This window comes from Gracilinanus agilis, chromosome 2 (assembly GCF_016433145.1).
Source record: "Gracilinanus agilis isolate LMUSP501 chromosome 2, AgileGrace, whole genome shotgun sequence".
Lineage (NCBI taxonomy): Eukaryota > Metazoa > Chordata > Mammalia > Didelphimorphia > Didelphidae > Gracilinanus > Gracilinanus agilis.
This window is the reverse complement of record NC_058131.1, coordinates 143,489,720-143,497,698: the sequence shown is the minus strand read 5'-3', so window position 1 is coordinate 143,497,698 and position 7,979 is coordinate 143,489,720.

The following is a 7,979-nucleotide window of genomic DNA, read 5'->3' as shown; positions in this document are numbered from 1 at the left end:
TAAATGACATCAGCAAGACAGTGTATGATAAACCCAAAGAGCCCAACTTTTGGGACATGAATCCACTATTTGACAAAAACTGCTGGGAAATTTGGAAAACAATATGGGAGAGATTAGGTCTAGATCAACATCTCACACCCTACACCAAGATAAATTCAGAATGGGTGAATGACTTGAATATAAAGAGGGAAACTATAAACAAGTTAAGTGAACACAGAATAGTTTACTTGTCAGATCTGTGGGAAAGGAAAGACTTTAAAACCAAGCAAGAGTTAGAGAAAATCACAAAATGTAAATTAAATGGTTTTGATTATATTAAACTAAAAAGTTTTTGTACAAACAAAAACAATGTAGTCAAAATCAGAAGGGAAACAACAAATTGGGAAAAAATCTTTATAACGAAAAATTCTGACAGGAGTCTAATTACTCAAATATACAAGGAGTTAAAGCAATTGTATAAAAAATCAAGCCATTACCCAATTGATAAATGGGCAAGAGACATGAATAGGCAATTTTCAGGTAAAGAAATCAAAACTTATCAATAAGCACATGAGAAAGTTTTCCAAATCTCTAATAATTAGAGAAATGCAAATCAAAACAACTCTGAGGTATCACCTCACACCTAGCAGATTGACTAAAATGAAAGAAGGGGAGAGTAATGAATGTTGGAGGGGATGTGGCAAAATTGGGACATTAATGCATTGCTGGTGGAGTTGTGAAATGATCCAGCCATTCTGGCTGGCAATTTGGAATCATGCCCAAAGGGCTATAAAAGAATGCCTGCCCTTTGATCCAGCCATACCATTGTTGGGTTTGTACCCCAAAGAGATCATAAATAAACAGACTTGTACAAAAATATTTATAGCTGCGCTTTTTGTGGTGGCAACAAACTGGAAAAGGAAGGTATGTCCTTCAATTGGGGAATGGCTGAACAAACTGTGGTATATGTGGGTGATGGAATACTATTGTGCTAAAAGGAATAATAAACTGGAGGAGTTCCAGGCGAACTGGAGAGACCTCCAGGAACTGATGCAGAGCGAAAAGAGCAGAGCCAGTAGAACATTGTACACAGAGACTGATATACTGTGGTAAAATTGAATGAAATGGACCTCTGTACCAGCAGCAATACAATGACCCAGGACAATTCCGAGGGATTTATGGTAAAGAACGCTACCCACATTCAGAGGAAGGACTGCAGGAGAGGAAACATATAGGAAAAACAACTGCTTGAACGCATGGGTCGGGGTGGACATGATTGAGGGTGTGGACTCGAAACTACCACACCAAGGCAACTACCAACAATTTGGAAATTGGTCTTGATCAAGGACACATGACAAAACTAGTGGAAATGCGCATCGGCCATGGGTGGGGGGCGTGGGGGGGGTGAAGGGGAAAGGAGGAGCATGAATCATGTAACCATGTTTAAAATGAATATTAATAAATGTTAAAAAAATGAATATTAATAAATGTTTGGAAAAAATTGAAACTGTATAATCATAAAATTGTGAGATGTATGTAACTGAATGAAAAAAAGGTATCAATAGGTTAAATCTTTGAGCCAATATAAATAAGGTCAAATTTAATAAAGAGAACTATGAAGTCTTAAACTTTGGTTCAAAAAAATTAAGTTCAACAAACCAATTGACAAGCATGAGGTGTAACTAGACAGCAGTTATCTGAAAAATTGTGATATAGCATTGTGATTTAGCAGTGCCAAAAGTTCATACAAACACAGCCCATATTAAAATAAAAAAGGATGCCTAGGGCTAGAGAAGAGAAAGCCCTACAGTACTAGTCCTGATCCTATCTGGAATATTGGGTTCAGTTCTGGGCACTAAATGTTATGAAAGATATTGAAAAACTGGAATGTGTTCAGAGGAAAGCAGTTATAATAGTCAGGGTCTCAATATCACATAGTGAAAATTGGTTGAAGTAATTAATGATGTTTAGCCTAGAGAAGAGAATGTTTTTGGGGGAGAAGAAGGTGGATTGAGAGCCATCTTCAAGTATTTAAGGGATTGCCATAGAGTTAAGGGGTTAGACATATTCTGGCACTAGAAGGCAGAACTGGGAACGATGAGTAGAAATTTCAGAGAGAAGTCTTGGCTTGATATAAGGAAACACTTCTTAACAAATAGAGCTCTTCAAAGGAGAATTTGCTGCTTCAATCAATCAATAAGTATTTATTAAGAGACTACTATTTATTAGGTGATCAGGTATTGCGATAGGTTCTGAGATTACACATACAAAATTAGGAAACCATCTCTTCATTTAAGTACCTTACATTCTATCAAGGGAGCCAGCATGTTCATACACATATATATGCATGTAAAAAAGAATAAATAGGCAGAATAAATATGAAATAAATATAAAGTTTGGGAAGGAGAGTACTTGCAGTTTGGTGGATCAGGAAAGGCTTTGTGTAGAAGGTCATGCTTAAGCTTTGTCTTGAAGGAAGAAATTCCATGATCATAACTTTAAAACTTGAAAGAACCTAAGAAGCCATCTAATTGAGCCTTCTCATTTTAAAGATGAGAAACTGGGACAGCTAGATAGTACAGTTGATGGAGCACCAGGCATGGAAGTAGGAGGTCTTAGATTCAAATCTAGTCTCAGATACTTCCTAGCTGTGTTATCCTGGAAAGTCATCGCACTCCATTTGCCTAACCCTTGTCATTCTTCTGTCTTAGAACTGATGCTAAGACCTAAAGAAAGGGTTTTAAAAAAAACAACAAAAATAAAGATGAAGAACCAAAGGCTTAGTGAGGTAACACCAAAGGTCATTCAGCAATTAAATGTTGGAGGCAGGATTTGAACCCAGGTCTTCTTGACTCTTAGTCTAGCACTCTATCCATTACACCATGATGCTTCTTGCATAGAGGAAGGAGTGCATCCCAGTAATGGGGATGGCCAAAGAAAAACCATGAGTTTCAGAGATGGAGTGCCTTCTCTGAGTGGAACAGAGGTCAGTTTAGCCAGACCTTAGAGTGCAGTGAAGCTAGAAAAGTAGGATGTAGTTGGATTATAAAGGATTTTAAAAGTCAAGCAAAGAAATCTAGAGATGACAGGAAGCTCTGAGATCTGCTCATTAGGAAAGTGACCTGTTTAGATCTACACTTAAGTTAAATTATTTTAGTACTTATGTGGTGGAGGATGAAGTGAAGAGAGTTGAAACAGGGAGATAATCAAGAAGCTATAGCAATAATCTAAGTGGGAGGTGATGATGGCCAGGTCTAAAATAATAACCATGTATAGAGATAATAGGTCAACTGTAAAAAGCGTTTCACTTGTAGAAACAACCAAGATTTGTTAATTCATGTGAGACGCTGGAGAGTGAAGAATCAACGTAATCCTGGGGTTATGAACCTGAGAGGCTGAGAAATGATAGTACCTTCAACAGGAATATGACAGTTTGGAAGATGAGTGAAATTTTGCCAGAAAGATAATGATTTTGTTTTGGACATGTTGAATTTCAGATATCTCTGGGATCCAGCATGAAACATCCAATAGGCAGTGCAGGTAATGCTTCAGGATGTTCTCCACTAGATGTTTTCAGGTAAAAAAATTTTATTTATATATTTAGTTCTTAATAGTTGTAGTACAAACATCTGCATATAGGGCATTTGGGGAAAATAGATAATAAAGAAAACAGCTGATTAGCCTTTATTTGGAGAAAATATTTGAGGATAATTTTGAGAAGATGGAGTACATTTTTTGTTTTATTTTAAATAGTGGCCCACAATTTCACATGAAACCATTGTCAGTATTTGTAGATTTAGTCTTCTGTCGGCACAGTCTGTTCAACAAGTGTTGTTATTCCAAATCCACTTCCAAAATATTTGTCTGGTATATTGTAGCAAAGATTCTGATTCTAGTTTGATTTGGACTAGATGGTGTCCCTTATGATTCTGAGGTTCTGGGATTCTGTGATCTCTTTCAAAGACATCTTTAAAATGAAATGTCTCTAGGGGGCAATTGGGTAGCTCAGTGGATTGAGAGCCAGGCCTAGATATGGGAGGTCCTAGGTTCAAATCTGACCTCAGACACTTCCTAGCTGTGTGACCCTGGGCAAGTCACTTGACCCCCATTGCCTACCCTTGCCACTCTTCTGCCTTGGAGCCAATACACAATATTGACTCTAAGACTGAAGGTAAGGGTTTAAAAAAAAGTAAAATGAACTGTCTCCATAAGAACTTCAAGAGTACAGATTATATATTTCTTTTCTTCATCCAGTGCATGGTTCTCATTCATCTCTTCACTAAGGTCTGTACACGTTGTCCAAGTTTCTTTCTTCATATAACTGACACTTGATCTTGCTTTATTTTAAAATTAGCATTTCAGATTTACTTTCTTTTCAAAATGTCATTTATCTTTCAAATGATCTGAATTAGATTGTTGCCTTCTCAAGGACAAAAAGTATCTATTGGATGAAGGCGAGACAAAAGTGAGTTAGTACTCTGACCCTCTCCGACTGCTGGTAAAAGCTCTTCATGAACCATGTACTGGTCTAGTCATATTCCAAGAAGGTGCAAAAAATGGAAATTATCATGATTATTTGAAATGAGGATTTATCTCAATTATCATTAATGGTGAAACTCAGCCTAAGCATAGAGTGTATGCTGAGATATTAGCTATTGATGCCATAAAGGTAATTCCCTTTTCATATGTAGACATTTAATTTACTGAAGTGTAGACATTTTACTTACTAAAAAGGGCAGAAAAGATACATTTGCATGAGAAACAATGGGCAAACCAGCTTGAAAAGAAATACAGCCAGTTCTAAGAGAACCTGAGAGAAAAGCAGCTTTTTAGATAAAATTGCTTAGGAAGAGACATGTACGGTTCTGAGAGACCTGAGTGAAAGCAGCCCCTCAGAGGCAAAAGTACTGACTGCTGATCAAGATGACTAAAATGCATTGTTTTCCCAAAGCTAATTATCATGTGGCTATTTTTTAGGTCTTTGAAAGTTATTGCTGGGGAAACTCTAAATTCAAGAACTGTTTGGGGCCAATGGGAAAAATGATATATTGATTGTGTCTCATTTGACAGAAGTATGGTTTTGAGATCTTTCAACCTAAGTTAGAAATGGGTAATGAGAAGGTCTTGATTTGAGGCAGGAAAAAAGAGAGAAACTGGGAAGTAAGGAAGGTAGAAAATAATGAGAGAAACTGTGTATAAAGTTGAGAGGGGCAGCTGGGTGACTCAGTGGATTGAGAGCCAGGCCTTAAGATGGGAGGTCCTAGGTTCAAATCTGGCCTCAGACACTTCCCATCTGTGTGACCCTGGGCAAGTCACTTAACCCCACTGCCTAGCCCTTAACACTCTTCTATCTTGGAACCAATACACAGTATTGATTGTAAGAGAGAAGGCAAGGGTTAAAAAAAAGAAGTTAAGATGTTCAAATTCAAGAAACAGAAGCAGAATCCAGCTCATGTTGGTTGAATAGAGATAGGAACTGCAGGTTATAGGGGAAGCTGATCTGAAGAGGAAAAATGCTGATATTCAGTGTTGATGAGAGAAAACAGAATCCTTTGCCACTTGAAAAACTGGGATAAAAAAGGTTATTTTACTCTCTATCATCACCCATAACTTGAGAAAGGAGAAACCCCTTAAATGTCTGCTCTCCATTGTACTTTATTGTCCTTTATGGCTTGAGAGGACTACCACCTGGAAAGCTAGAGAGCTGACCCTGATAACTTTGCAGAATCCAGGCTTCAAGGAATTTTTTCACTAAAAAGGTAAAAGACCATCTTAGTGTCCAGCCCAAATCGAAGACCCAGGAAGTGTCATCAGCCCATAGCATAGAAGCAGCTTTAACCAGCAGAAAAATAAAAAACTTAAGTACTTCGTAGGTGACAGGCCCTTCACTAGGCATTGATGACACAAGTTCAAAGAATGAAACAATCTCTACTTGCAGGGAACTTACATTCTTTCTTTTTTTTTAATTTATTTTTTTATTGATTAATTAAGAACATTTTCCCATGGTTACATGATTCATGTTCTTTCCCTCACCTCCTCCCACCCTCACCCCAACCAACATGCAATTCTAATGGGTTTTACATGTGTTATTGATCAAGACCTATTTCCATATTATTTATATTTGCACTAGAGTGATCATATAGAGTCTACATCCCCAATCATATGAGTTATTGGAAATTTGGGGGTCCTTGAACTACATTTTCCATGAGCCCACTGGCTTCCTGTTGTTACACAATGATTAGACAGAGGGATAAAACTGAGAGGCTGGTCTTTCACTTCCTCTTTTCTTCTTATTCGCAGCATGGTGAGAGCTGGGAACAGTGGGGCTTTTGAACTGCCTAAGTTAGCATGGCATTTGGTTTTATTTTCTAGTGGCTACTAATAAATCTTTAAAAAAACTATAATATTATTTAGATTATCATTTACATATTCATTTTATTTTTTACACATATCCCCACTGACCCATGTGATCAAGAAGTTGTTTTTCTTCTGTGTTTCTGCTCCCCCAGTTCTTTCTCTGGATGTGGATAGTGTTCTTTTTCATAAGTCCCTAAGAAATGTCCTGGGTCACTGCACTACTTTTAGTAGAGAAGTCCATTACATTCGATTGTGCCACAGCATATCAGTCTCTGTGTATACGGTTGTCCTGGTTCTGCTCTTTTCACTCTGCATCAATTCCTCGAGGTCATTCCAGTTCACATGGATTTCCTCCAGTTCATTATTCCTTTGAGCACAATAGTATTCCATCACCAACAGATACCACAATTTGTTGAGCCATTCCCCAGTCAATGGAAACCCACTCATTTTCCAATTTTTTGCCACATAGTGTGGGGAGCTTACATTCTAATGGGGGAGATGAATACATATATAAGAATAGAGTATAAATGTGAAGTAGATGAAAACAAACGTAGTGGGAGAATGAGCCAAAGAACATCTAGTCTTTACAACATGTACAATATCTACATGGAGGCTTGTTGGATCTTCTCCTAGAAATGTGTGATGGAGACCCTTTCTTTTCTCATTTCAGGGCATGGGTTGGTGTTCTCTGAGCATCTTCCATTGTTTACTGAGTGGTGATGAATAGCATTTTAATTGACTAAACTGTAATTAGGGATACATATAAAAATCTTTGAGAGAGAAATTCTCTCTCAGTAGCTTTCACATGAGGAAGAAGAAATGCTGTGGTTCTTCAAGTGAGAGGAGAGGCATTGGCAACAATCAGGGACGACTATGTGCTGCTGGCTGTCTCATGCCACAAATGCATGGTGCTGCTGTTTCTCTTGTTTATATTTATTCTTTCCTGAGATAGATGAATAAATATCAGATTTGGAACAAACTAGATTATAACCTTCTGAGCTTTGAAAAGTCAGCAAAGCCAACTAAGATATTCTCTGCAATCACAGCCTGTAGCAGCAGTAATGGAGTCCAATGAAGAGCTGGCCTTGAAGAGTGACCTGTTTGACCCAGACCAACAAGCAAATTGACCTAGAGTTTGAGACACTGTGTCAACAAGCAAAAAAGCATTGCAATGCCATACTCAGAATTAAATTTTATGGGGGAAATGTTTTGTAGCAACTACTTTAAGTTTGAGCCCATTGTTCTGAGGGATCAAAATGTATAGAGTGGAAAGGGAATTGTCCATTTGAAATATTGCTGCACTTTGGTCCTTGCTTTAACTTTTCACCAAATATTTCTTTCTAAAAGCTAATTGATAGTAATTGGTGAAATGATATTGGGGATATGTTAATTGGTCAAATCTTATTAAGAGGAACATAACAGATAGAGGATCATGAGCAATAGTACTAAAAGACACCACAACTTCTTGAGATTATCCTTATTTTGGGCAATTGACCTGCTAGTCTGAGTGTGAGTTGGAAAAAATAAATCCAGAGTCTTCAAGGTACACATATGCTGACAAAATTTTGGAGGGAGGTCTCTAGTAGTTGGGAAGACTGAGATAGTTTTCATACAGAAGATGGTGCTCAAACTGTCTCTTATTA